At 45.5% G+C, this 25,595-nt stretch overlaps 1 long non-coding RNA gene across 1 annotated transcript; it reads right to left on the bottom strand.

Moving 5' to 3' along the window:
* Positions 1 to 2,097: 2,097 nt before the first annotated feature.
* On the bottom strand, positions 2,098 to 25,297 carry LOC134957861 (uncharacterized). The gene is made up of 4 exons (XR_010186769.1): positions 22,581 to 25,297; positions 2,956 to 3,020; positions 2,766 to 2,882; positions 2,098 to 2,255 (listed from the first exon to the last, which is right to left on the bottom strand). It is a non-coding gene; the product is annotated as an uncharacterized LOC134957861 (long non-coding RNA).
* Between the last annotated feature and the right edge of the window lie 298 nt (positions 25,298 to 25,595).

Raw genomic sequence — 25,595 nt, 5'->3', positions numbered from 1 at the left:
ATTAAAACATAACCTGTCCAGCATCCGATATAGGATGATTAATTTTGTGTTGAAACCTAAGAGGGGTGGTGATGGTAATAGACTTCCCCTTCAGAGAGAAGCACAGTGGATCTACCGTTTGAGAGTGCTTGCTCCTAGGGGATTAAATTAACACCTCAGCTTTTCTTGTTTCCGATGTCTTAGCTTTCTTATTGCTCCGTTACTATTTATATTTCTTATGAATATCTTTCTTGAGGTTATCAGTTCAGTGTACGTATGCTGAACCTGAAAATGTGACTAATATTATTTTCATTATACATTTCACAGGTCCGTTGATTTGTGTATTGTGACTATGGTTATGGGTCACTGTGTCATCGCACGGCTAGACAAGGCTAACGTGATGACGTCATCAATGTCTGACCCGTGGCGGGATTTCTGGGTGGACCCCTGGCGCGGCGCTGGATGATGATGGGTGATGAATATAAACCGGTAAGATTGTTTGTAACCAGATGCTGCCGCCTTTCAAATTCCGTGCTGTTCAAGCGCTGGAACCGGCAGCCAATCAGGAGCAGCTGCGTGGCCACTCCTTATTGGCTACTGATCCATTGCAGATTCCAAATGGTGGTGCCACAGTCAGAGGTACTGAAATCCATCTCCACACCGTCGCTGCCCCGGGCCTTCTCCTCTGTCACTGTTTCTGTCCCTCTGTGATTGCTGTCACGGTCCCTGTCACTCTCTCTGTCACTCTCCCTGTCCCTGCTGTCACTCTCTCTGTCCCTGCTGTCACTCTACTTGCTGTCACTCTCCCTGTCACTCTCCCTATGTCCCTGCTGTCACTCTCCCTGTCCCTGGATTTTGGCTCATACTGTGTGGCATAATGTAAATTTCGGCTCATACTGTGTGACATAATGTGAATTTTGGATCATACTGTCTGGCATAATGTGAATCTTGGATCATACTGGGTGGCATAATGTGAATTTCAGGTCATACTGTATGGCATAATGTGAATTTTGGATCATACTGTGTGGCGTAATGTGAATTTTGGATCATACCATGTTGCGTAATGTGAATTTTGGATCATAGTGTGTGGCGTAATGTGAATTTTGGATCATACTGTGTGGCGTAATGTGAATTTTACACCATACAGAGTTGCATTATGTTAATTTTGGCTCATACTGTGTGGCATAATGTGAATTTCGGCTCATACTGTGTTGCATAATGTGAATTGTGGATCATACTGTGTGGCATAATGTGAATTTTGGCTCATACTGTGTTGCATAATGTGAATTGTGGATCATACTGTGGGCATTTTGGCTGATTCAGTATGGCATAATGTGTAAGGGGCACCGGGTATGGGTCATTGGGTTGACCCAATATAGGTTGACACTCATTAAGTTGACCACCGAAGGTCGACATTGCCATTAGGTCGACAAGGGCGTTAGATCGACATGTAGTAGGTCGACATGTCGTTTTCTCTATAAAGTGATGGGGAACCAAAATTAGTGCACCGTGTCCCCTCGCATGGCTCGCTTCTGTTCCAATCGTAGTCCACGTGGATTGTCAAGTATGAAAAAAAATCCCCAAAATGGAAAAAAGTGAAAAACTCATGTCGACCTTTTGACCTGTCGACCTAATGTCCATGTCAACCTAATGCATGTCAACCTAATGGCATTGTCGACCTTCAGTGGTCGACCTAAATAGTGTCGACCTAACGACCGTAACCTGGGTCACCAGTACTAGATAGTATAAGGAATCCTACTATTGTGGTACATAATGTGTCTAAGGCATATATGGTGTGGTACACTACATTTAAGGACACTCCCCCATTTGAGTGGCCAGACTCCCTTTTCCGGAGTGCACTTTTCCATACCCCCACGTCAAAATTTCCACTTCGACCACTGTGTGTGTATATATATATATATATATATATATATATATATATATATAGTACACACAAATGTACCCTAATCTGCGCTTATAAGGGGGCAGGCTGCACCTCTAGAATAACCCTTTTGCTAGCTAAGGGTTCACAATAGACATACAAAACAAGATTCAGAGTGCGCACAGTAATTCTAAAATTAATATAAACCAATTGTCATTAGCAGATGACCACCAACCTTTAAAAATGTACAAATATTTATTAAAAACAGTCATGTATTGGACAAGTGAAACCTCTACGATATTATTAATGATGCTTGTTTGTCCTTGAAAAAGAGTTCTGATCCCGATGCGTTTTCTCCTTGTTAGGACTTCATCAGGGGAAATCAACAGACAAACTGGTTGTATGAGGAGGAAAATGAGAGAAACAGTATTTTATCCATTAAGGAACATAATATAGGATATATGAATAAATTTCCACAATTACCGCATGAAGTTAACAATATATGAGAATAATCTTCCAAATATATACATTAGCAATTTGGATACATCATAACACTGAAAATCCATTGTATGCAATAATGTTTACAGATGTGACTTATTATAGGCAACAAATTAAATGTCAAACAATCAGCACCATATTAACAATAATAGTAAATTATTGATGAAAAAAGGTGGCAAGGAAAAATACAGCATGATCTTAGATCAGAGAAGGAAAAAAGTATGCATACCGTGATTCATCAGGAACCCACCTAATGGGTTAATTCCTGATGGATGAAGCAATCTATATCTCAAGATGATAATGTAACCAAGATGTAGTTTGGTCTAGTGATATGACCTATAGATAATTAATTAAAACTCATAATGGATTTAAATTTATTGGAAAATATCTAAGTGTATAAACTTACTTCTAAACAGAAAGATGATCAAAATAGTGGGTCTATTCCCAATATTCGCACGTGAAACAACCTTATTCTTTAAGGTGATGGTGTGACCAATACAATAATTTAGTCAAGTGATGTGACCTATAAATAACAATAAGTTAGGTCTCATATTATATGGAATAATGATTAAAAAAGTTTCTAAATGTACACTTACTTCTATACAAGAAGATGGGCAATATATGACCTCCACTGGGTGAATGTGGACCTTCGTGGTTAGTACTATAAAGAATAAGACCACATTTAATAACGTGAAATAATGTTCAATAAAGTGGAGAGTAATAGAATTTTACTCACGTGAAGAAACAGTGATCACTGTTAGATACCATAAAAAGATATACCTCTACAAAATAATTAAATTGAAATGGGTATTATTATAAGGAAGAAGATGTCTAAGCGTATTGAATTCCAATGAGTGTAAGTGTACTTACAAAGTTAGGCTTCCCAGTGATGTGCATGTGTCTCCTCCAAAAATGTGAATGAGCTCAAAGGAGCAAGGCTACTCTATTTATACCCAATGTAATTACATCACTTCCCCTGAAGCCATCCTCCAATGAGGTACGGAGCAATGAATTAAGTGATTAATACACTAAACTAAAACCTCCTTATAAGAAAACTCTTTCTTATACCTATGTATATATATAATCTACTAGACATGGCACTGATTAAAAACCTAGTGAATGCAATATAGGCCATAAAAAAGCATAATATGCACTCTATGACGTCACTTCCGCATATATTCCTATATTGTTTTACCAGAACACATAATCAATAAACCTATTTAAATACAAATCCAGCTTGGCTGGAGATGGTGTTCATAAAGGAAGCCTGAGAAGGCTTTCCTTTTAATTATTTTATGTACGATGCGCTTGTCCTCCGCCACGGACGGCGCGCATCGAATGCAGCCCGCAGTCTGCGTTTCACCTGGGCCTATGGTGGAATGCATACTGTGCGCCGGAAGTGAGTGCCGGTCTAAGCTACGGCCTGCGTTCCACCTAACTGTAGCTGTGGAACGCAAAGTCCGCGCCAGAAATGGGCCGCGGCCTGAGCCGCAGATGGACCGCATACACTGCGCATGCGTCCACCGCTGTTCTCAGCGCCATGTTTGGGGAACATATCCTATCCTATATAGGGAAATAGCAGGCATTGGAGAACCACGGACATCTGAAGTTTAACAATAGTGGATGGCCCTAAACTATTCATGATATGTATAGGGATAAACTGTGTCTGTGAAAAAATATGTACTATATATGGCTAATAAATGGTATAAAAAAGACTATGTGTGATAGTATAGTAAAACCCTAATTGGTCCAATTTTAATTATGAGGGGGATGCAAATAAGGTGTAGTGTACAGATGTAGTATACATACCTAATGTTACCAAAAATGGATATAAAAATATAAATGGATAGTATGTATACCACAAATACATATAATAATAATATCATAAATATATAAATGAAGTACATAATATATGTATGATACCATATTCCTGCAATGTCTTTACAATTGCATTTCAAAGCAAATAACCTATACAAGAGAAGTAATACAGTATATAATAGAACAGTCAGTGGCGTAAGTTTGTCCCAGGTGCTCGGAGGCAAGGGAAATATTGGTGCCCCCCCTATATATATATATATATATATATACACACACACACATTTGCTCCTGCATAGCAAGCCTTCAGATTCTAACTACATGATGAAGCTACTACAAAACCATTGCAACTGGGCAGATCTATGTAGGGGTCCAGCCACACACTACATAGATCTGCTCAGTCACTCACAATGCTGATTATTTCTCTGACAATTAATTTGCAAGTGTCATATCCAGGATTAGAACCCACAACCTATTACACTGGAAGCATGCACCTTACTGATGGAGATATCTGCTCTTGCATAGGAAGTATAAGAATTCTAACTATATGAAGTTGCTTGTAATTGTCAGAGAAATAACTTCATATAGTTAGAATTCTCATGCTTCCTTTATAGGAGCAAATAGCTTCATCGGTAAGTTGTCTGCTTCCAGTGTATCTATAATAAAGAGGGTGTGATTTGTAAGGTGCAGTGACTAGTGGGGAAGTCGGCTACGGAATAGATACCGGCTGCTGTCAATGAACTTAATTGATTAATGTCGCTGAACACATGGAACAGGAGGAGAGGTGCCCCCCTTCAAAGCAGGAGCCCGGCAGCAGCTGACTTCGTTGCCTCCCAGAGTTCTGCCTCTGAGAACAGTGGTACAGTATATTACAAATAAACTGTACAATGGGTATAGTACAATATATTGAGAGATCAGATGATGTAAAATACCCTATAAAAAGGCAACTACATCAACGCTCTCATTTAGTCTATTAGGAAATAAAGTATTCAAGGTGTAAATCCAATAGGTCTCCCGTTTAGACAACATCAATAGCTAACGGTTGAAGCACAGACCCTTCTGCCGCTATGATAGGCCTCCCCGGTGGTTTATTAAGGGTTTTATGCACCTTAGAAAGGGTGTAGATAATAGGGCATTTTGGGTAATCAACCGTGAGATAAGCGTATAACTCCTGGTCCAACCAACCACTTTCCAATCCACGTGTCAAAGACCCATCAACCTGAGATTTAATCCCTTTCACTGGATTGTAATCTAATTTCAGGTAAGTATTAGAATCAGACAATTTTATCCACTGGGCTTAAGGTATACTTGATGAGTGCACTGTGAGTGCGCCTTGTGTAATTAAGTATTATGTAAATGCGCAACAATGGGGCCTGGGAGGCACTAAGTGTGGTTTTATGTTTTATTTCTTTTCTAGATCTCTACTGATGTTATCACATGTACATCTGTAAAAGTTATTTGAACTCTCACCGAATCTGCCTATCTTGAAAAAGACCCAGTTATGGGGTCGAAACGTCGATTAAGGGCGAGTTGGTGCAACAGGTTACCCAACTATTAAACTATGAATATTTTATGAGATTTAACTTTTTGTATGTTTTATCTGATTGTGAGTGCTCCTTCCACTTGTGTGGAACCCCTGTTTTGTATTTGTGGCTGACTTATCAGTTTCACTGGGTGCACCCAAAATATGTGTCTATGCATTTCTGATGTGAGTGTGGATCTCCAATGATATATATATATATATATATATATATCATATTAATCTTTACATTACACTATGATACCTCACAAATTCCCAATTTTGACCTCTTGGTGTTTGTGTATTTGATTCATTATAGATTCAAAGTGGCAAAGAAATTGCCACATCCACAGCATAGGTAAGAAGATGCAGAGGATTGCTCAACTCTCAAACTGAGTACAAACAAAATGAAACTGGATCAGCTAAGAAATGGCACAATACAGGGAATTATGTAAGATTATTGCCTCACAATATAACTAGCCAAATAGCACTTGATATGCAAGGAGTACCCTTAGGTCTGGTTAGTATCCGATCCATCCCTGTGATCCCAAACTGTTTTAGTAGTCACAGTATAAATTCAGGGTATTGGGCTTATTGGCATGATTGACAAGAGCAAGACCTATTATTCAACATTGATATACTGCACATCCATCATCCCACTGTTGTTGAATTGATACATGTCCATCACTAATAGGTAAAATTAGGCTTATATAGATGTAGGAGCCCACATTTCTAGGATAGAGACATTCTGAAAAAGTAGTAATATCTAGATGTCCTTAAAAAGTAATCTACTGGGCTTTGGATTCATCATCACTTCTGGGCCTGTTACACATTTCCGCATATTTTTTGTAACAGGTCCATTTATTATTAGGGGCCTGATGGGGCTACCTAGTATTCAGCTACCGCTGGAAACTGGACATTTTTTCGCAGTTTGCCTGCAGGAATCAACGCCATTTTCATATAGCACTGATTTCCGGAGTCCTGCTTTTTCCTATGGGAAAAAGGGGTACAGGGTTGTGAAGAGAGAACCGTGTAGATCCCTCTGCTGCCATCACACTGCGACACTGGTGGCAGTGCACATGTGTGAACTCAGGTCTAGCATGGGTAGATGGACGACCCCTCTGTGGTATTACTGCTACTTCAGTAGCAGTGTGAGGGATCATGGGACAGCTGCTTTTCTGAGCAGCTGTCCCCACTCCAGAGAAACATTGATTTGCTCCGCTACTTCAGTATCCACAGCCATGGTTGGATACTTAATTATTATTGCCCACTGAGGATGAATAGACTCCTTGGTAAAAATGACTGGTACAGTATCTATGTCCAGATGACCACAATCTAGATTAGTTCTTCTACGTATGGTGAATTACAACTATGAAGTGGTGGGTAATGTAAACTATCCTTCTGTATAAATACTAAAGTAACTAATAGTTTCATTATGGATAATTAACTACAGTATTTATCACATATAAGTGAAAGGGCAGCCATTAAAAAAATATATTTCAAGTTCTTGTGTTTTCTAAAAAAATAAGGAACTCAGGTGGTGAAATTAGCAAATCAACCTGTTCTAAATAAATAGAGAAGTTTCCTGTGTGATTTATCACGTGCTGTCTTTAGCAACTTTAAGAAGTCACTTGTTGAAAAACTCCCTACATCACTCTGAGGTCAGTGTTCCGTATTTAAACCCACATTAACCCTAGCCAAAAATAACAACTGTTGTGCAGTCTCTTGACCTGCAATAAAACTTTGGTTATGCTGTAAAGAATATACAAACACTAAAAAGCACACACTTGATAGTTTCCTAAATGGCAAACATATAAAACTATTTTGGTGCTATCATAGGGAGGCAGATTTAACATGTGCAGAGAGAATTAGATTTGGGTGTGGTGTGTTCAATCTGCAATCTAAATTGCAGTGTAAAAATAAAGCAGCCAGTATTTACCCTGCACAGAAACAAAATAACCCACCCACAGGGGTGTATCTAGGGGTCTGAGCTCCCCTGGCAAAGTAAGCAACTGGTGCCCCCCACCTCCCCATTCCAGGGACACAGAGGGGGGAGTTACAGATAGGCTGAGGTCAGGGACACTGAAGGAGAATTACAGGGAGGGTGCAGGTAGGGACAATGAGGTGGAGGGCTTACAGGGAGGCTGAGATCAGGGACACTGAGGGGCAATTACAGGGAGGGTGTGGGCAGGGACACTGAGGGGGAATTACAGGAGTGTGCGGACAGGGACACTGCGGGGGAATTACGGGGAGGGTACGGGCAGGGACACTGAGGTGGAATTACAGGAGGGTGTGGGCAGGGATACTGAGGGGGAGTCACAGGGAGGCCGAGGTCAGGAACACTAAGGAGGAATTACAGGGAGGGTTCGGGTAGGGCAAATGAGAGGGAGGGGCTACAGTGACACTGAGGTCAAGGACACTGAGGGGCAATTACAGGGAGGGTACAGGAAGGGAAACTGAGAGGGAATTACGGGAGTGTGCGGACAGGGACACTGAGATGGAATTATGGGGAGGGTACAGGCAGGGAGACAGAGGGGGAATTACGAGGAGTGTGCAGGCAGGGACACTGAGATGGAATTACAGGGAGGGTGCAGGCAGGGACACTGATAAGGAATTACGAGGAGGGTGCGGGCAGGGACACTGATAAGGAATTACGAGGAGGGTGCGGGTAGGGACACTGAGATGGAATTACAGGGAGGGTGCAGGCAGGGATACTGAGAAGGAATTACGAGGAGTGTGCAGGCAGGGACACTGAGATGGAATTACAGGGAGGGTGCAGGCAGGGATACTGAGAAGGAATTACGGGGAGGGTGCAGGCAGGGAGACTGAAGGGGAATTACAAGAAGTGTGCAGGCAGAGACACTGAGGGGGAATTATGGTTAGGGTGCGGGTAGGGACACTGAGAGGGAATTACAGGGAGGGTGCAGGCATGGATACTGAGGGGGAATTATGAAAAGGGTGTGGGCAGGGACACTGAGAGGGAATTACAGGAGTGTATGAGTAGGATTACTGAGGGGGCAGTTACAGGGATGGTGCGGGCAGGGACACTGTGGGGGAATTACAAGGAGGGTGCAGCAGGGACACCGAGGGGATATATGCACACATACATACATACATACATACATACATACAGTTAAAACCCCTCCCTAGGTGTGATGGCAATACATGTCCCAGCAAATCCAGTTGACAAGGTGTGCTGGGACTTATAGTCTCAACACAGCTGGATAGGCAGTCATTGGTCTAGATACCTCTCCATACAGAGCTCTTTGTAACCTGTGATCCAGACTGCCAGGATAGACCATGCAGTGCAGCTACGGTAACTCAGAAAATGTACAGGTATGCTCATGCTGCACTGCTGACTGGTGCTGATTGTAGTTGCTGGTGTTTGGTGACAGACCACGTGGGACCAATGAGAAGGGGAGTCGATGAGGAAGAGGAGGTGCCTCGCCCCTCTCCATACCTGGAAGTGCCCCGGCTATATTCACCATCATTGTGACTGTAGTCACAGAGAGTGTCAGAGTGCAATATGCTTCTGAGAGTCCGGCAGTGGATGAGCACTGCTAAGGGATGTACTCAGTGAGAACTACTATGTCATTCTACCCCCTGGCATGGGTGGCACTGCTGTGTGGCGCCCCCCCTTTGGCCGGCGCCCCTGGCAAGTGCCATCCTGGCCAATAGGAAGATACACCCCTGCCCACCCAAATCTAACTCTTTCTGCACATGTTATATCTGCCTCCCCTGCAGTGCACATGGTTTTGCCCAATTGCTAAAAAAAAATCCTGCTGCGATCAACTTGGAATTACCCCCATTAGCCTTTCAAATTGTTGATATATTGAGATCCCCTGTGCAGACTCCTTTATAGAGAGATTTCCATTGCACACCAATACAAATAAGTTTGTTCAAAATAAGTAAGTTGAACTGACTGGAGATGGGCGATGTATCAAACCTTGAAGAGAGATAAAGTGGAAAGAGATTTACTGTAAGTACCAACCAATCAGCTTCTGTAATTTTCTCTTTCCACTGTATCTCTCTCAAAAGTTTGATACATATATATTTATGCATGAGCTCCTGGCTCTGACTAATCAGGTCCCTGGGGGAGGGACTGAGCTGTGCTGCAAAGAGAGATAATGGGGGTCATTCCGACCCGATCGCTCGCTGCAGTTTGTCGCAGAGCAGCATTCGGGTCGGAACTGCGCATGCGCAGGTGCCACAGTGCGCCAGCGCATGGCAGTCGTCGGTGCCCAGCGATCGCTTCTGAGACAGAAGCGGTCGCTGGGCGGGATAGGGCTGAACGGCGTTAAGCCGCCGTTTAGTAGGCGCGGTCCGGCCAATGCAGGCGTGGCCGGACCGTTGGGGCGGTGTGTCGCGGCGGCTGCGTGACGTCTCACGCAGCCGCTGCGGCCAGCGGCAGCGACACACAACTCCCGGCCAGCCGCAGGAGCTGCGCTGGCCTGGAGTTACTCCACAGATACAAAGGCATCGCCTCTGTGCGATGCTTTTGTATTTGGCGGGGGGGGGGGGGGCGGCACTGACATGCGGGGCGGACTAGCCCTGTGCTGGGCGCCCCCCCGCATGTCTGGAAACATGATCGCAGCTGTGCTAAATTTAGCACAGCTACGATCAACTCGGAATGACCCCCAATGTGAATATCCCCCTCAGCAGCTTGCCATACTATGCACAGCGCCACAAAGCAATTCCACCCTCAGCGGCTGACCTGGGCCCCTCAACAAAGCCCAAGTCCCAGCAAACAGTACCAGCTCCCCCCTTGTCACGGTGCATGTATGATACATAATGGTTTAAGGTGTGGAGGAAATGAACATGTGTTAGACAAATAGTGATGGTATCCATCTGTCCGTGGCTCTTTCTGTCCATTCTATTTCAGATATGCATAATGATGGGATGCTGTTAATTTACCGGCTGTCGGGATCCCGGTGGTCAGGATACCGATGACGAAATCCCAACAGCCGGGGAAATGCCGGCTTTCAGAATCCCAACAGAAGCCCAGTATTCCTATTTGGGTGGTGGTCCACACCACCACCCAAGGTGGAATATATTAGTGTGTCTCGAAGTGTGATGAGCACAGTGAGCCCGCAAGGGGGCTCGCTGCCGGGATGCTGGCTGTCGGGATTCCAGTGTCAGTCTCCTGACCGCTGGCATTTCATAGCGAATCCCATAAGGACAGTGCATAATGGTGTTGCAAGAGTAATGCCTAGTGAAAAATATATTGCAACAGTTTTAAAATATGTCACACCATTTTACAATGGTCTTGATTGAGAACTGGTGACACGAACATTCTGCTTTGGATTAGTGTATTGTAGCTCTTTGAATGAGTCACTTTGTCCCCATGATCTAGATAAATGTTCACATTTAATAAAGTTCAACTGGGCAGAAAAAAGATAAACACATGAGGCCGGATGTAATGACGCCTGAGTTCAAAGCTGTGCGGGATGCCAGCAGAACACTGTGTTTTTCTCTTACTTCCTAGGGGATACTGGGAATCCATTTAGTACCATTGGGTATAGACGGGTCCACTAGGCACTTTAAGAAATTGATAGTGTGCGCTGGCTCCTCCCTCTATGCCCCTCCAACCAGACTCAGTTTAGAAAATGTGCCCGGAGGAGCCGGTCACGTCTCTGGAAGCTCCTGAAGAGTTTTCTGCATTTATTTTCTGTGTTTGTTATTTTCAAGAAGAACTGGATGGCACCAGCCTACCTGCTTCATGGGACTTAGGGGGCGGGAGGGGACGGCCCAACCTCTCAGAGTGAACGATCCCGTTCCCCGCTGACATGACACTAGCTCCTGAGGGAACTATTCGCAAGCCCCACCACGGCGAGCGTACATTCCCGCAGCACGCCGCCACCCCTAACAGAGCCAGAAGAATGAAGAATGGTGAGTACTAAGCCAGCGTTAGTTAGCGGGTCACCGGCCATTATGGCAGCATGAGGGTACGGAGATGCACGGCTTCTAAACGGGGCGGACTGCATCTCCCGCTGTGTACAGACACAGATGTTGAACAGCGGATACAGTACCCAGACTGGCAACATAGCCATAAAGGAGTCTGTCTCCATTTTATGCTCAAGACACCTACAGCTAGTATAAAAAAGTGCGGGAAGACCGCGCACCATTGAAAGGGCGGGGCTTCACTATGAGTGGATCCAGCAGCTCACCAGCGCCATTTTACCTCTGCAGTGGACACAGACGCTGAATGACAGGGACGCGCAGCTCCTCCGGAGAGACCAGGGGGCATAGCAGGGGGGAAGCGATTGTTTGTGTACTAAGTCCCTAATCTAGGTACTTAGTCTGCGACCCGGCTAAGCTTGGCATTAGCGATAAGGGCGCTGTGTGTTGGTTCCATATTCCCTCTGTGTCGCCCTGGAAGGGCGCTTTGTAGATTAATTGTGCATTTAACCTTTTCCTGTGTATGTGTGTGCTGTCACTGTTACAGTATGTCAGGTAAAGAGTGTGTTTCATGTAAAGCACAGTGGGTGTCATTCCGAGTTGATCGCTCGCTAGCAGTTTTTAGCAGCCATGCAAACACATAGTCGCCGCCCACGGGAGAGTGTATTTTCGCTTTGTAGGAGTGCGAACGCCTGTGCAGCAGAGCGCCTGCAAACACATTTTGTGCAAAACAAGACCAGCCCTGTAGTTACTTATCCTGTGTGATGATTGTTGCGACGAGTGACACGGTAATGGCGTCAGATACCCGCCCAGCAAAGGCCCGGCCACGCCTGCGTTTTTCCAAACACTCCCAGAAAACGGTCAGTTGACTCCCAGTAATGACCTCTTCCTGTCAATCTCCTTGTGATCAGCTGTGCGATTGGAATCGTCGCTAGAACTAGTGCAAAACCACAAAGGACTTTGTACCCGTACGATGCGAGTGCGCATTGCGGTGCATACGCATGTGCAGATTAGCCGTTTTTTCACTGATCGCTACACAGCGAACAACGGCAGCTAGCGATCAACTAGGAATGACCCCCAGTGTTCCTCTTCCCCAGGGGGTTCACTAGTGTGTACTCAATGTAGTGTCCCTTCCCAGGCTAGTGGGTCAGAACCAGCATGGCTGGACTCCATCAGGTAAATGATTTCCACAATCTCTTCTAAGTTATCTCGGAATGAGAAAGAGACGCAATACTTAAGACAATCTATGACTGAGTTTATGAAAAGAGACTCAGTACCCAAACCAGCGTCTCAGTCCCCTGCCATTTGTCCGCAAAAACACACTTTGGCCCATATCCTGCAGTCTGACTCGGATGATGATGGGTCAGACATGGAGGAGGGTGAGGTGGACTCAGAGGTGGGGGAGGATACTCTGTCGCAGGGAATAGAGGCTCTTATAGAAGCTATCAGAGAAGTTCTGAATATCCCTGATAAGGTGACAGAGGAGAGTGAGGAATCTTATTTTAATATAAGAAAGAAATCCTCAGACACTTTTCTTGTGTCAAAGGAACTAAATACCCTGTTTGAAGAACCATGGGTTAATTCTGATAGAAATTTTAAAATCCCTAAGTGGTTATTATCATCCTTTCCTTTTCCTCCTGAGGATAGGAAAAAAATGGGAAAATCCACAAATAGTGAATGCATCAGTATCCAGGCTCTCACTGAAAAATGTATTGCCTGTCCCAAGTGCAGCCTCCCTGAAATACGCAGCTGATCGTAAAATTAAAACTACGCTCAAATCTATATATACAGCTGCAGGGGTGGCCCAGAGACCAACTATTGCATGTGGGTTGATTACGCGAGCCATTGCTAAATGGTCGGGTTACCTAATTGAGGGGTTAGATACCTTACCTCAAGGGGAGATTGTTTTGCCCCTGCAACATTTACAGGACTCTGCGAACTTTATGGTGGAAACCATAAAAGAAATAGGCTTGCTTAATGCACGCACTACAGCTATGGCAGTGTCTGCATGCAGGGGTCTATGCAGGGCTGCCGAGAGCCGGGATGGGCCCAGGTACTTTTCAAGGGGCCTGGCCTAATCACAGAAAAAAATAGTATTTTAAGCACCTTCATGGCCACACTACAGCCCAGAACACAGTGGCATGTGATGGGCTGAGGAAAGGAGCTGCAGCTGCTGCAGCTAGGTAAGGGGAGGTGGCCTGGGCCCCTACTGGACCCTCACTGGGCCCCTCCATCAGACCTGGGCCCGGGTAATTCATACCCTATCCCCACCTCTCCCGGCACCACTGGGTCTATGGCTACGCCAGTGGACTGCGGATGCGGACTCCAGGAAAGGCTTGAAAGACCTACCTTTAACAGGCGAGGCATTGTTTGGAGATGAAATAGACAAATGGACCTCCAAAGCTACTGCGGGTAAGTCCACATACCTTCCTTCTGCAGCTCCCCCAGCTAGGAAGGCCTACTCAGGACTAAATTTACAGTCCTTTCAGACTGCCAAGTTTAGGGGCAAGCCCAGAGGTTCTTCTACCGCCACCAGAGGTACTAGAGGTAAACCACGCAAACCAGCAACTGCCGGTTCACAGGAACAGGGCTCAAGCTCTTTTTCCTCAAAACCTTCAGCATGACGGTGGACTGAGATGCCTGGAAGACTGGCAGGTGGGAGTCCGGCTAAAATTCTTCTGTCACATCTGGACAACATCGTGCCAGGATCCCTGGGTCATAGATCTTATTTCCCAGGGTTACAGACTGGAGTTACAAGAACTCCCACCTCACAGATTCTTCAAATCAGGCTTACCAGTTTCACAAGAGGCAAGTATAACCTTACAGGACGTCATTCAAAAACTGGTAAAGACCCAGGTCATTGTTCCAGTTCCACCTCATATGCAAACAAGGGGTACTATTCCAACATGTTTGTAGTACCGAAACCGGACAGTTCGGTGAGGCCGATTCTGAACCTCAACTCATTGAACCCATACTTACGAGTGTTCAAATTCAAGATGGAGTCTCTGAGAGTGGTGATCTCAGGTCTGAAGGAGGGGGAATTCCTAGTGTCTCTGGATATCAAGGATGCGTACCTTCACATCTGATCTGTCCGCCTCATCAGGCTTACCTATGGTTTGCACTGCAGGACTGCCACTACCAGTTCCAGGTGCTGCCATTTGGTCTCTCCACGGCACCTAGAGTGTTCACCAAAGTGATGGCAGAGATGATGTTTCTACTCCGCAAACAGGGAGGGAACATAATTCAATACCTGGACGATCTTCTAATAAAGGCACCGTCCAGGGAGCGGTTGTTGGACAACACTGACCTCTCAACTAGACTACTCCTGGATCACTGGTGGATTCTGAACCTACCAAAATCTCACCTGGAACCAACACAGAGGCTTCCTTCCCTGGGAGTGATACTGGACACAGTCTCAGAGAGTGTTCCTTCCCTTGGAAAAGGCTATGGCAATCCAGTCGATCGTTCGGGCTGTCCTGAAGCCTACTCGGATCTTGGTGCATCTGTGCATTCACCTTCTGGGGAAAATGGTGGCCTCTAACGAGGTGCTTCAGTACGGAAGTTTTCATACGAGGCCCTTCCAACTACAGTAGATCTATTGGACAAATGGTCAGGATCGCATCTTCACATGCACCATAGGATCCGTCTGTCACCAAGAGCCAGGATCTCCCTCCTTTGGTGGCTACAGACTTCTCACCTCATCGAGGGTTGGAGGTTCGGGATTCAGAATTGGATTCTGCTAACCACAGACGCAAGCCTCAGAGGTTGGGGAGCAGTCACCCAGGAGGTGCAGTTTCAGGGAAGATGGTCAAGTCAGGAAGTCGTCCTTCCAATAAACATCCTGGAACTCAGGGCTATCTACAACGCCCTTCTGCAGGCCTCATCTCTACTTTGGAATCAGGACATTCAGGTCCAGTCGGACAATGTGACGGCGGTAACGTACATAAACCGACAGGGCGGAACGTAGAGCAGTGCAGCAATGTCAGAGGTGCCAAGAATCCTCCTCTGGGCGGAAAAACACGCCATGGCATTGTCGGCGGTCTTCATTCCAGGAGTAGACAACTGGGAAGCAGACTTCCTCAGCAGACACGACCTGCACCCGGGGGAGTGGAGCCTTCACCTGGAGGTGTTCCGGTGTTTGACGCGTTGGTGTGGATATCCACAGATCGACATGATGGCCTCTCGACTCAACAAGAAGATCAAGCAGTATTGTTCCAGGTTGAGAGACCCACAAGCAGTGGCGGTAGATGCTCTGAAAACTATGTGGGTCTACCAGCTGGTGTACGTGTTTCCTCCATTTCCTCTGATCCCAAGAATTCTAAAAGAATAAAAAGTGAAAAGGTTCAAGCTCCAGACTGGCCTCGAAGGGCCTGGCATGCGGATCTTCTTGAGATGCTGATCGAAGATCTGTGGACTCTACCTCTTTGTGAGGATCTTCTGCAACAGGGCCCGTTTGTCTATCAAGACTTACCGCGGCTACGTTTAATGGCATGGAAGTTGAACGGCTGATTCTAGCCTAGAGAGGGATTCCTGACAAGGTCATCCCAACTATGATTCAAGCTAGGAAGGGGGTAACGTCTAAACATTACCACTGTATATGGAAGAAATAGGTCTCTTGGTGTGAAAGCAGACATTATTCTGCGGTGGAATTTCATATGGGACGTTTCCTGCTTTTTCTGCAGTCGGGAGTGAATGTGGGCCTACGTCTAGGCTCCATTAAAGTCCAGATTTCAGCTTGGTCTATTTACTTTCATAAACAATTGGCTTCTCTCCCTAAGGTCCAGGCATTCTTGTAAGGTGTTCTGCACATCCAACCTCCCTTTGTGCCTCCCATGGCACCTTGGGAACTAAATTTGGTGCTGCACTTCCTCCAATCAGACTGGTTTGAACTGTTACAGGAGGTAGATGTAAAGTACCTTATGTAGAAGACCGTCACACTGCTGGCCTTGGCTACAGGAAGATGTGTGTCAGAGCTGGAGGCATTGTCTTACAAAAGCCCCTACTTAATTTTTCATGAGGACAGAGCTGAACTCAGAACTCGTCAGCAATTTCTTCCTAAGGTGGTGTCCACATTTCACATCAACCAACCTATTGTTGTTCCGGTTGATACGGACACCTCTGCTACTTCAAGGTCTTTGGATATTGTGAGGGCTTTGTAAGTGTATGTAAAGAGAATAGCTTGTCAAAGGAAATCAGACTTGCTGTTCGTTCTCTATGATCCCAATAAATTGGGTGTCCTGCTTCAAAGCAGTCTATTGCACGCTTATTCCACGGCAGGCTTGCCGGTTCCAAAGTCTGTTCAGGCCCACTCTACTAGATTGGTGGGTTCATCTTGGGCAGCTTCCCGGGGTGTCTTGGCTTTACAGCTCTGCCGAGCAGCTACTTGGTCAGGTTTGAACACGTTTGCAAAGTTTTACAAGTTCAATTTTTTGGCCTCTGAGGACCTTCATTTTGGTCAATCAGTTCTGCAGGAACCTCAGCACTCTTCCACGTGGTTTGGGAGCTTCGGTGCTTCCCCATGGTACTAAATGGTTTCCCAGTGTCCCCTAGGACGTAAGAGAAAATATGATTTTAATTACTGGTAAATTCTTTTCTCGTAGTCCATAGGGGATACTGGGCGCCCGCCCGGTGCTTCGTTCTTCCTGCACTGTTACTTGGTTTAGTATTCTGGTTTGTTCAGCTCTTGCTGTTCCTCTTGTTCTGTGTGTGCTGGTTCATAATCTCACCACTTTCCTTATCTATATCTTTCTCTCAAAGTATGTCCGTCTCCTCGGGCACAGTTTCCTGGACTGAGTCTGATGGGGGGGCATAGAGGGAGGAGCCAGCGCACACTATCAATTTCTTAAAGTGCCCATGGCTCCTAGTGGACCCGTCTATACCCCATGGTACTAAATGAATTCCCAGTATTCCCTACGGACTACGAGAAAAGGATTTACCGGTAGGTAATTAAAATCCTATTTTTTTTAAAGAGACAATCTCTAACAAGGCATGGTTGTGACTTGTTGGTGATTACCCCTTAAAACACCTGAGTTCGGCCAGCATCCTGCACAACTGCTGAACTAGGGGACATTACATCCGGACCATTTTTGTTAAATAAATTGGCATACTGTACAAAGGGGAATCAAAATCATAAATCTTCAAAGACCTACAGTACAGCAGAATCAGACCCTATTTCACACTTCTGAAAAGTAATCTATGATCAATTTTTAACATATGTGATACTGAACAATAGAATCATTGGAAAATGAATACAGGACCTTTTTTCACAATGGTAAATAGATCATACTCAAACCAAACACATCTCCACTTGTAGTTGAATTGGGCATACGAACTGATAATGAGGCACTCATATGTATTCTGCATTTAATTAATAATAATAATAATTTTATTTATATAGCACTCTTTCTCCCAACAGGACTCAAGGCGCTTTACAGACATCAAAAACAATGCACAATTAATACAGAGGATTTGAGTAATACAGCAATAGATCAGCCACACAGACATAAAAGAAAACCTTAAGCACACAGAAAGCATAATGCATGATTGGTGTAGGCATTTTGGGTAATAACTTCCAAGGGTTGTGTATTTCACCCTCACAAGGTACCAGGTGTGGAAGCCATCTTGGGTGCACAGCGTAGGATTACCCAGGGTGGAATAGTCTACCCCTAAAAGAGATGACACAAAATGGGGGTGATTTCAGAGTCCTACAGTTCAGAGTAGGGTTCCAACAAAACCACCAGGTTCATGTATTTTTCATCCTATCCACAAGCGTACCAGATGAGGCAGCCATGTTGGGCGCACTTCGAAGGTTACACTGTGGGAGGTGAGCCATACAAGGGCCCAGTACATATATGGGAAAACTGACCCTAATGTAGTAGTATGATGTACCCTGTATGTAGGGCGCAATGGCAGGGTGTGCAATCAGTAGAGGTACACATTACAGGAAAAGCACACTGTGGGGTGGAAGAGAAGAGAGAAAAAAACAGGGGGGGGGGAATAAACAATAGCAGAAGGAAAATTGGGATAACATTATTTTGATAAGATCATAGTATGGGTGGGTTTGAGAATGTACGTGTGATAACATAGATGTACTGTATATAACTCAGTGTTTCCCATACTTTTTTTGAATCACGGCGCCCTAGAGTATCATGATTTTTTTCACGGCACCCCTTGGCCAAAAGTTTCTTATTGAGAAATTCAGAAAGAAATATTAAATTAAGTAAATTGTGCTCATATGCCATCCATAGGTTCAATTGTGTGGTGATGGACAGGGCCGGTGCTAGGGCGTTCGGCGCCCTCCTGCAAACTTTAAATTTGCGCCCTCCCATACTTTACAAAGGGACAGCGCCGCTGAACAAAAGGATGTGGTCCAGGGCTGTTTCTAGCCAATTTGGCTCCCAGTGCGAGATTTCAAAATGCGCCCCCCCATTTACATTTAAAAAAAGCGACCCCCCCCCCTAGCTATAAAAAGAAAAAGCATGGGCGCGTGGCCTCATTGATATGGGCGTGGTCTCATCGGATATCATCACGGCCACCACAGGGGTAAAAAAACAAACATCAAAAGTCCCCATTTTACACATTACGGCAGGCAAGAGTCCCCATTTTACACAGTGCGGCAGGCAAGTGTCCCCATTTTAGACAGTGCGGCAGGCAAGTGTCCCCATTTTACACAGTGCGGCAGGCAAGTGTCCCCATTTTACACAGTACAGCAGGCAAGAGTCCCCATTTTACACATTACGCAGGCGAGAGTCCCCATTTTACACAGTATGGCAGGCAAGAGTCCCCATTTTACACATTACGCAGGCGAGAGTCCCCATTTTACACAGTACGGCAGGCGAGAGTCCCCATTTTACACATTACGCAGGCAAGAGTCCCCATTTTACACATTACGCAGGCAAGAGTCCCCATTTTACACATTACAGTAGGCAAGAGTCCCCATTTTGCACAGTACGTCAGGCAAGTGCCCCCATTGTACACATTACGCAGGCGAGAGTCCCCAGTTTACACATTACACAGGCAAGTGTCCCCATTTTACACATTATGCAAGCGAGAGTCTCCATTTTACACATTACACAGGCAAGTGTCCCTATTTTACACATTACGCAGGCGAGAGTCCCCATTTTACACATTACGCAGGCACGTGTCCCCATTTTATACAGTACGGCAGGCAGGTGTCCCCATTTTATACAGTACGGCAGGCAAGTGTCAAGTTGGTAGGGAGGAAGGGAGAGGGAGGGGGGGAGAGAGATACTACGTACATTTGAAGAGGATCTTCCCGCTCCTCTGTGGTACTGCAGTCTTCTGGTTCCGTGTTGCTCCGCCCCCTTTTCGTCCGTGAAGCTCCGCCCCCTTTTCGTCCGTGAAGCTCCGCCCCCTTCGTCCGATCAGTTAGGGCAGGATGTACTCAGCTGCCTTCACTGCGCTCTCTTTGACATTCTCCATGGTAACAGTTCTCCTCCCCCAGCCAGCGCTGCCATACGCTCCCTGTTGTTTTGTCCCTGGGCTTCCCCTCGCTGGTATTACACTTGCTCCGCAGCGGCAACTCAGGTCTCAGCGTCGCTGATGCCGCGCTCCCCCTTTGCTATTTTCTTGTGCATGCGCACATGCCACAGCTTGGGATGTCTGAGTGGCCGCGGCGGAAAAGAGGCGGAACAAGTGTAATTCCAGCGAGGGGAGGCCCGGGGAGAAAACAATGGGTAGCGTATGTTAGCGCCGCCTGGGGGAGGAGAACTGTTACCGTAGAGAATGTCAAAGGGAGAGGAGAGGAGGCTTTAATCTGCCGGCGCCGCTGCCTGTCATACAGTGACAGGCACAGCAGCCGGCAGCAGGGGGGGACAGAACGGCGCAGCAGCGGAGATGCAGTACAGGGAAAGCGCCTCTCCTCCCTGGTGCCTACCTGCATTGCATCCCTTTGCTGAGCGGGTAGCTCCGGGCCTGGTGAGGGACAAGATTTGCTTCTGTTTGTTCACATACTGTATTTATGAATGATAGCCACTAGCACTGGTTTTGCCTATTACATTGACCATACATAATTTTAATTGGTCCTGGACCACCAATACAAGGCACCCCTGCAAGTGTACCGACCATGGGCAGATTTAGGGGTGAGGCTGCACCAAGGCACAACAGGAACAGCCACCCACCGCCTACTTAATTTATTATTTATTTATTTTATTGGTTTCAAACCCTCATTTGAGGATAGCTAATTTAATAGAATAAAAAAGCCATTAACTATGACTTTTTGAATTATCTCCTATATAATACTCCAGATCTGTGACTCTGTGCCTGTGTGTATAACGCTGGGCGTGGCTAGGAGCTCTCATTGGGCTAGCAGCAGGTCTATCACACCCAGTCAACAGCCCACACAGGTTACATCCAATGGGAGGCTCCTCCCTTTGGCTGCTGTGTGTTCCCAGAGCAGGCTTAACAGTGGGGCGGATGGAGCTGCAGCTCCAGGCCCACACCCCAAAATAGGCCCACTGCATCTGCAACAACATACCCTCCAACAAGTTACACATAGAGATTGCTCCAAATTCGAAAAGGGGGCGTGGCCACGGATGAAGTGCCATGTCCACGCCCCTTTTCCTATACTTTCAATGTAAGTTTGGAAAGCCAAAAATCGGTACAGACCATAAAAAAAGGTCCTGTACCTGCGAAAAAGGTGCAGCTGGAGGGTATGCCACTGCATGTGCAGCAAGTCTTTGCACTGTAGATAGGGGGGGGGGGAAACCCTTTTACTGCAGCGTCCTATGTCCTGCTGCCAGTCCACCTGCCTCTTCCGGCATCAACAATCCCCATGCCCTAGCCGCAGCGCATGTGGAACAAAAGCTGCTGTGGCCACCAACATAGATGTGTATGAAAGCGGCGCAGTGGAAGGCTTTCATAGTCTCTGAGCTAATGTCTGGACGCTGAATCAGTGTAAAAGGTGACAGTGCTGTGCAGTGCAGTGGGTGTGCAGTGTCACTGACACTGCACAGCACTCTCACCTTTTACATTGATTCAGCGAGTCAGTCAGTTCTGCCAGCCAGTCACTATTGTTAGCGCCGGTGTCCCAACGCACCGCATTACAGGGAAATAGACGCACTAAATAAACTACAGCTCCCAGCAGCCCTCAGCACAGAAGCATCCCGGCCCTTAGGGCTGCAGTTTATTGAGTGTGTGATACCCAGGTAAGTGTTATAGTGATGGGATGCAATAGATACTTTTACCTGTAGGTTAGGTTTCTTTGTTCTTTACCACAGTACTCTTCACACTTCCACAGACTAATTAGAAAAAGAAGTCTACTCGGAGAAACCTACTGCTACTTTCTAAACTTTCCTTAAAGGCTAATTTCAATCTTTGACAATAAAGTATACAACGGTCTATAATAAATGTATTTTGTTATACTGGCAGAGACAATTTCTTGGATACAATTCGTTAAACTGAATAACCAAATTTGCTCTACCATAGCAGTAATGATTGTAACTGAATGGTTATAAACACTTCAATTAGCAGTTCAATATCAGTTGGCGATAAAACTTATTCAAACAAGTCAATAACCATTTTGGCAATTCTCCTATTTAATAAGAGAAGGGTGTCGTGCTTTCACTTGCTTTCCCTCACTAACGTTCAATGCTGGCCATGTCCTGTGCAATAAGAGTAACTCAGAGGCGGGTTTCCCTGGTTTACGTTGCTGTCAATAATTACTCAGAGCTGCCTGTCAGCTGGAAATGCTATATCCTATTCTGACTGACGGATCAATGTAGTACTCTCTCACTTAGCATGGGATGCTGCAGGTTTGAAGCACAGGACTGCTAACTCAGTTCTAGGCAGCTATAATTACCTCAGCAGTAAATCCTCTACCATGCAGTCACTAGTAAAAGTTCAGTGCAGTACAGGGAAAACTCTGGTTTGGAATATATTTATTATCAGGGGGCACTCTGTAGGGCTAGTCTCTACTAATATGTGCTGCTGTGTAACTGTGACGTGACATGAGGTGCTTTGTTGCTATACCTCTCCTGATGATCCTGTCAGGATTTCTCACTGCTTAGTAGTTGCACAAGCCTTTTTGGGAAGGCGGTACATCTCTGTCTCCTCTGTCACCTCTGGGGGCTCACCATCCTGGAATATCTGCAGGTTCTTTCACCTCCAAGAGCCGCGTCTCTGTCCTGCCTCCCTAGCTAGGAATCACAGCAGCAGCGCCAACATTTTCTCTCAGCTCCTCCTGTCAGTACCACTTGCTAAGATGGCTGCCATTCAACTGCCAACTGTCCCAGCACCCAGCTGTAACTGCCACAGCATAAGCCGGATCTCTCCCTTGGAACCATACGCCTCTTGCTGACTGGTCAGTGTCCTAGTGACAGTTGCAGCACTCAGGGCACAGTTAACTTTCACTGCCATCTGTTTCATAATAATATCCAAACAGTGCTACACTCAGCAGGGTAAGGGGCACAAAAGTCACACCACAGTTTGTGACAGCTCCAATGGGGTGTCACATACAATCCCTCTTGAATTATGCGTGTCCTTACGCATTTTAAACCTCTAGTTATTCCTTGAACATACTGGGCGGGATTCAATTCTTTTCACCCCTTTCCACACTCGTTCTGTTTCTGCCCTCAGGGACGTTGTATCATTATTTCAGCTCGCTACCCCCGGAGTAGCGAGTCACCCAACCCTTTGCACAGCTAAACCTGATTACTATGGGCGCAATATGCATGATAACGGAGATCATTTTAGAAAGGAAATTGGGCGTGATATATCATTTGAATCTCACCCACTAACTTTAAAACAACAGTATTGTTACACATACAGTACTTCTTCCATTATGTAAAGTAGATCACAATTAGTTACAATTAACAGGTAAGTTTAGAAAACATTAGTATCTTGCTATATTGTAACAGTGGTATTAAACACTTCCGTTTGGTGCATTTTTCTAATGAACTACCTACAAGTAACATGCCAGATTGATACATATGTTACCTAGTCACTTCCTACAAAGTTTCCTGCAAGACAGTCACTTTTTGTTACCCTATTGTCAGTATTTAATGGGTAGAAATCCCTTTGTGACTCTTTCCTGAGAGTCTCGATAACTTTTGCATAATTGAGACAAACTCCTTACCACTTATTGTGGTGTATTCGCAGTCTGGGCGATGCCACTCTGGGAAAAGCCAAGTAACAGGCTCCTTAGCTACATTAGAGGATTTTGCTGTAACTTGAGGTTCAGACGTTGACATAACTAAATCCGTTATATTGGGTATAGGGAGAACCCCCAAGCCTTCTGCTGCAGCCGTGGAGATAACTTTCTCTGTGTCCATTTCCTGTTCAGCTGAATCTGCCTGATCAAGGTAGGTTGTATTAGACCCATTATCCTCCACTCTGGCCTTACCCTCACATGCTGACTGTGGAGGAACTTGTAGTCCGACTATATTCTGCTGGCTCTGCTGCACTGTGTAACTTTGTCCCTCCAAGATTTTCTCATCTATTCGTCCCAATAAATCACTATGCTCTGGGACAACAGGATATTGCTGTGTGCATCCATATGATCTCCTTGGATAAGATGGTGAGTTGTGATTTCCCCTATAAGGCTGTTGTCAATATATACTCTCCGTCCCACTTTCCGCTTCCTCAGCCTTCTCTATATCTTCATCATATTGGTAGGGCTGCTGGTAATTATGTGGAGAACCTCTGTGACGTGGATAGTGCCAATAATGCTTTGGACCTGCTGCATATCTGCTGCCTTGCACAGGAACACCACCAGGACCAGTTACATTAGCTGCCTGCGGACCTTGTTCTCTATTCACAACATCAAACTCAACTGTTTCTCCACTATCCAGGCTTCAGAAATACTTCCTGGGGTTGTTCTTCTTTATGGCTGTACAATGTACAAACACATCTTTCTTAGTGTCATGCCGATTTATGAAACCATAGCCATAACGCACATTAAACCAAATGACTTTCCCCATAACTTTCCTTGCACTGACTTCAGGCTCTGGGTCTGTAGCTGGTGTGGCTATCACTTCACTTTGATTTTGGACTACAGAATGAAGGTTCACATCTCTAGGCTGTCCTTCAATGATGCTCCAATCTGTCCCTCGTGTGCACTTTACTTGTTGCTGCATGAAATACTGTAATTGCTGTAACATTTCAGTTACCCCATGGGTCAGTTCAGAGACTTGCACTCCTATAGTACTTAATAGATCGGTCTTTGGCACCTGATCATCCTGCACAACAACTTCTTTAGGTGTGTGCGGATCCATAAATTCCTGCTTTCTGACCTTTAGAGGATATTTCTCTTCTTGGTTCACCAACATCTCTGGACAGGACATTTCTTGTCTCTGTAATGTCCCTACCACTTTAATGGCAGCTTATTTGAAGCACAAAAATGAGCTCTTTGATAACTGTAGCTGAAAGAGGCGTAAATGTGACTTCACTATCTCACCATGGGATCCCTCTATAAATTGATTAATCAATATTTCATCTGTTGGACGAATTTCTGTTGGATCGATTGCCTGTAGTGCTCGAAGTGCCTCCTGTAGACTGAGTGCAAAGTCACACAGCGTTTCTCTTGGCTGCTGCTTTCTCGTGTAAAAGGCCACCTTAAGTTCCGATAATGCTCTTGTATCAAATGTGGTAGCTAGTCTATTCAAGATGAGGCCTACAGTTTCTCTTTTTTCTTCTGGCCATGAAGTCACCTCTCTCAGAGTTGTGCCTTTCAGCTGCCCTATAAGGATCTCCACTAGAGATGAGCGGATTCGGTTTTACTCGGTTTTACTCGGTTCTCAAAACCGAATCTTATTGGCTCACGGATGTCACGTGTTTTGGATAGCCAATAAGATTCGGTTTTGAGAACCGAGTAAAACCGAGTAAAACCGAATCCGCTCATCTCTAATCTCCACTTGCTGTTGTTTGCTCAATGGGTATAAGCGTAGCATCGACTTAATTTTGTTCCTAAATTCAGTCCATGTGTTTCCATCAGAACCTCTAACATCTCCACTATATGTTGGAAGCCATGGAGACCCAAAGTAATAT

Source organism: Pseudophryne corroboree, chromosome 9 (assembly GCF_028390025.1).
Source record: "Pseudophryne corroboree isolate aPseCor3 chromosome 9, aPseCor3.hap2, whole genome shotgun sequence".
Lineage (NCBI taxonomy): Eukaryota > Metazoa > Chordata > Amphibia > Anura > Myobatrachidae > Pseudophryne > Pseudophryne corroboree.
This window is presented reverse-complemented; position numbering and strand designations above follow the sequence as displayed.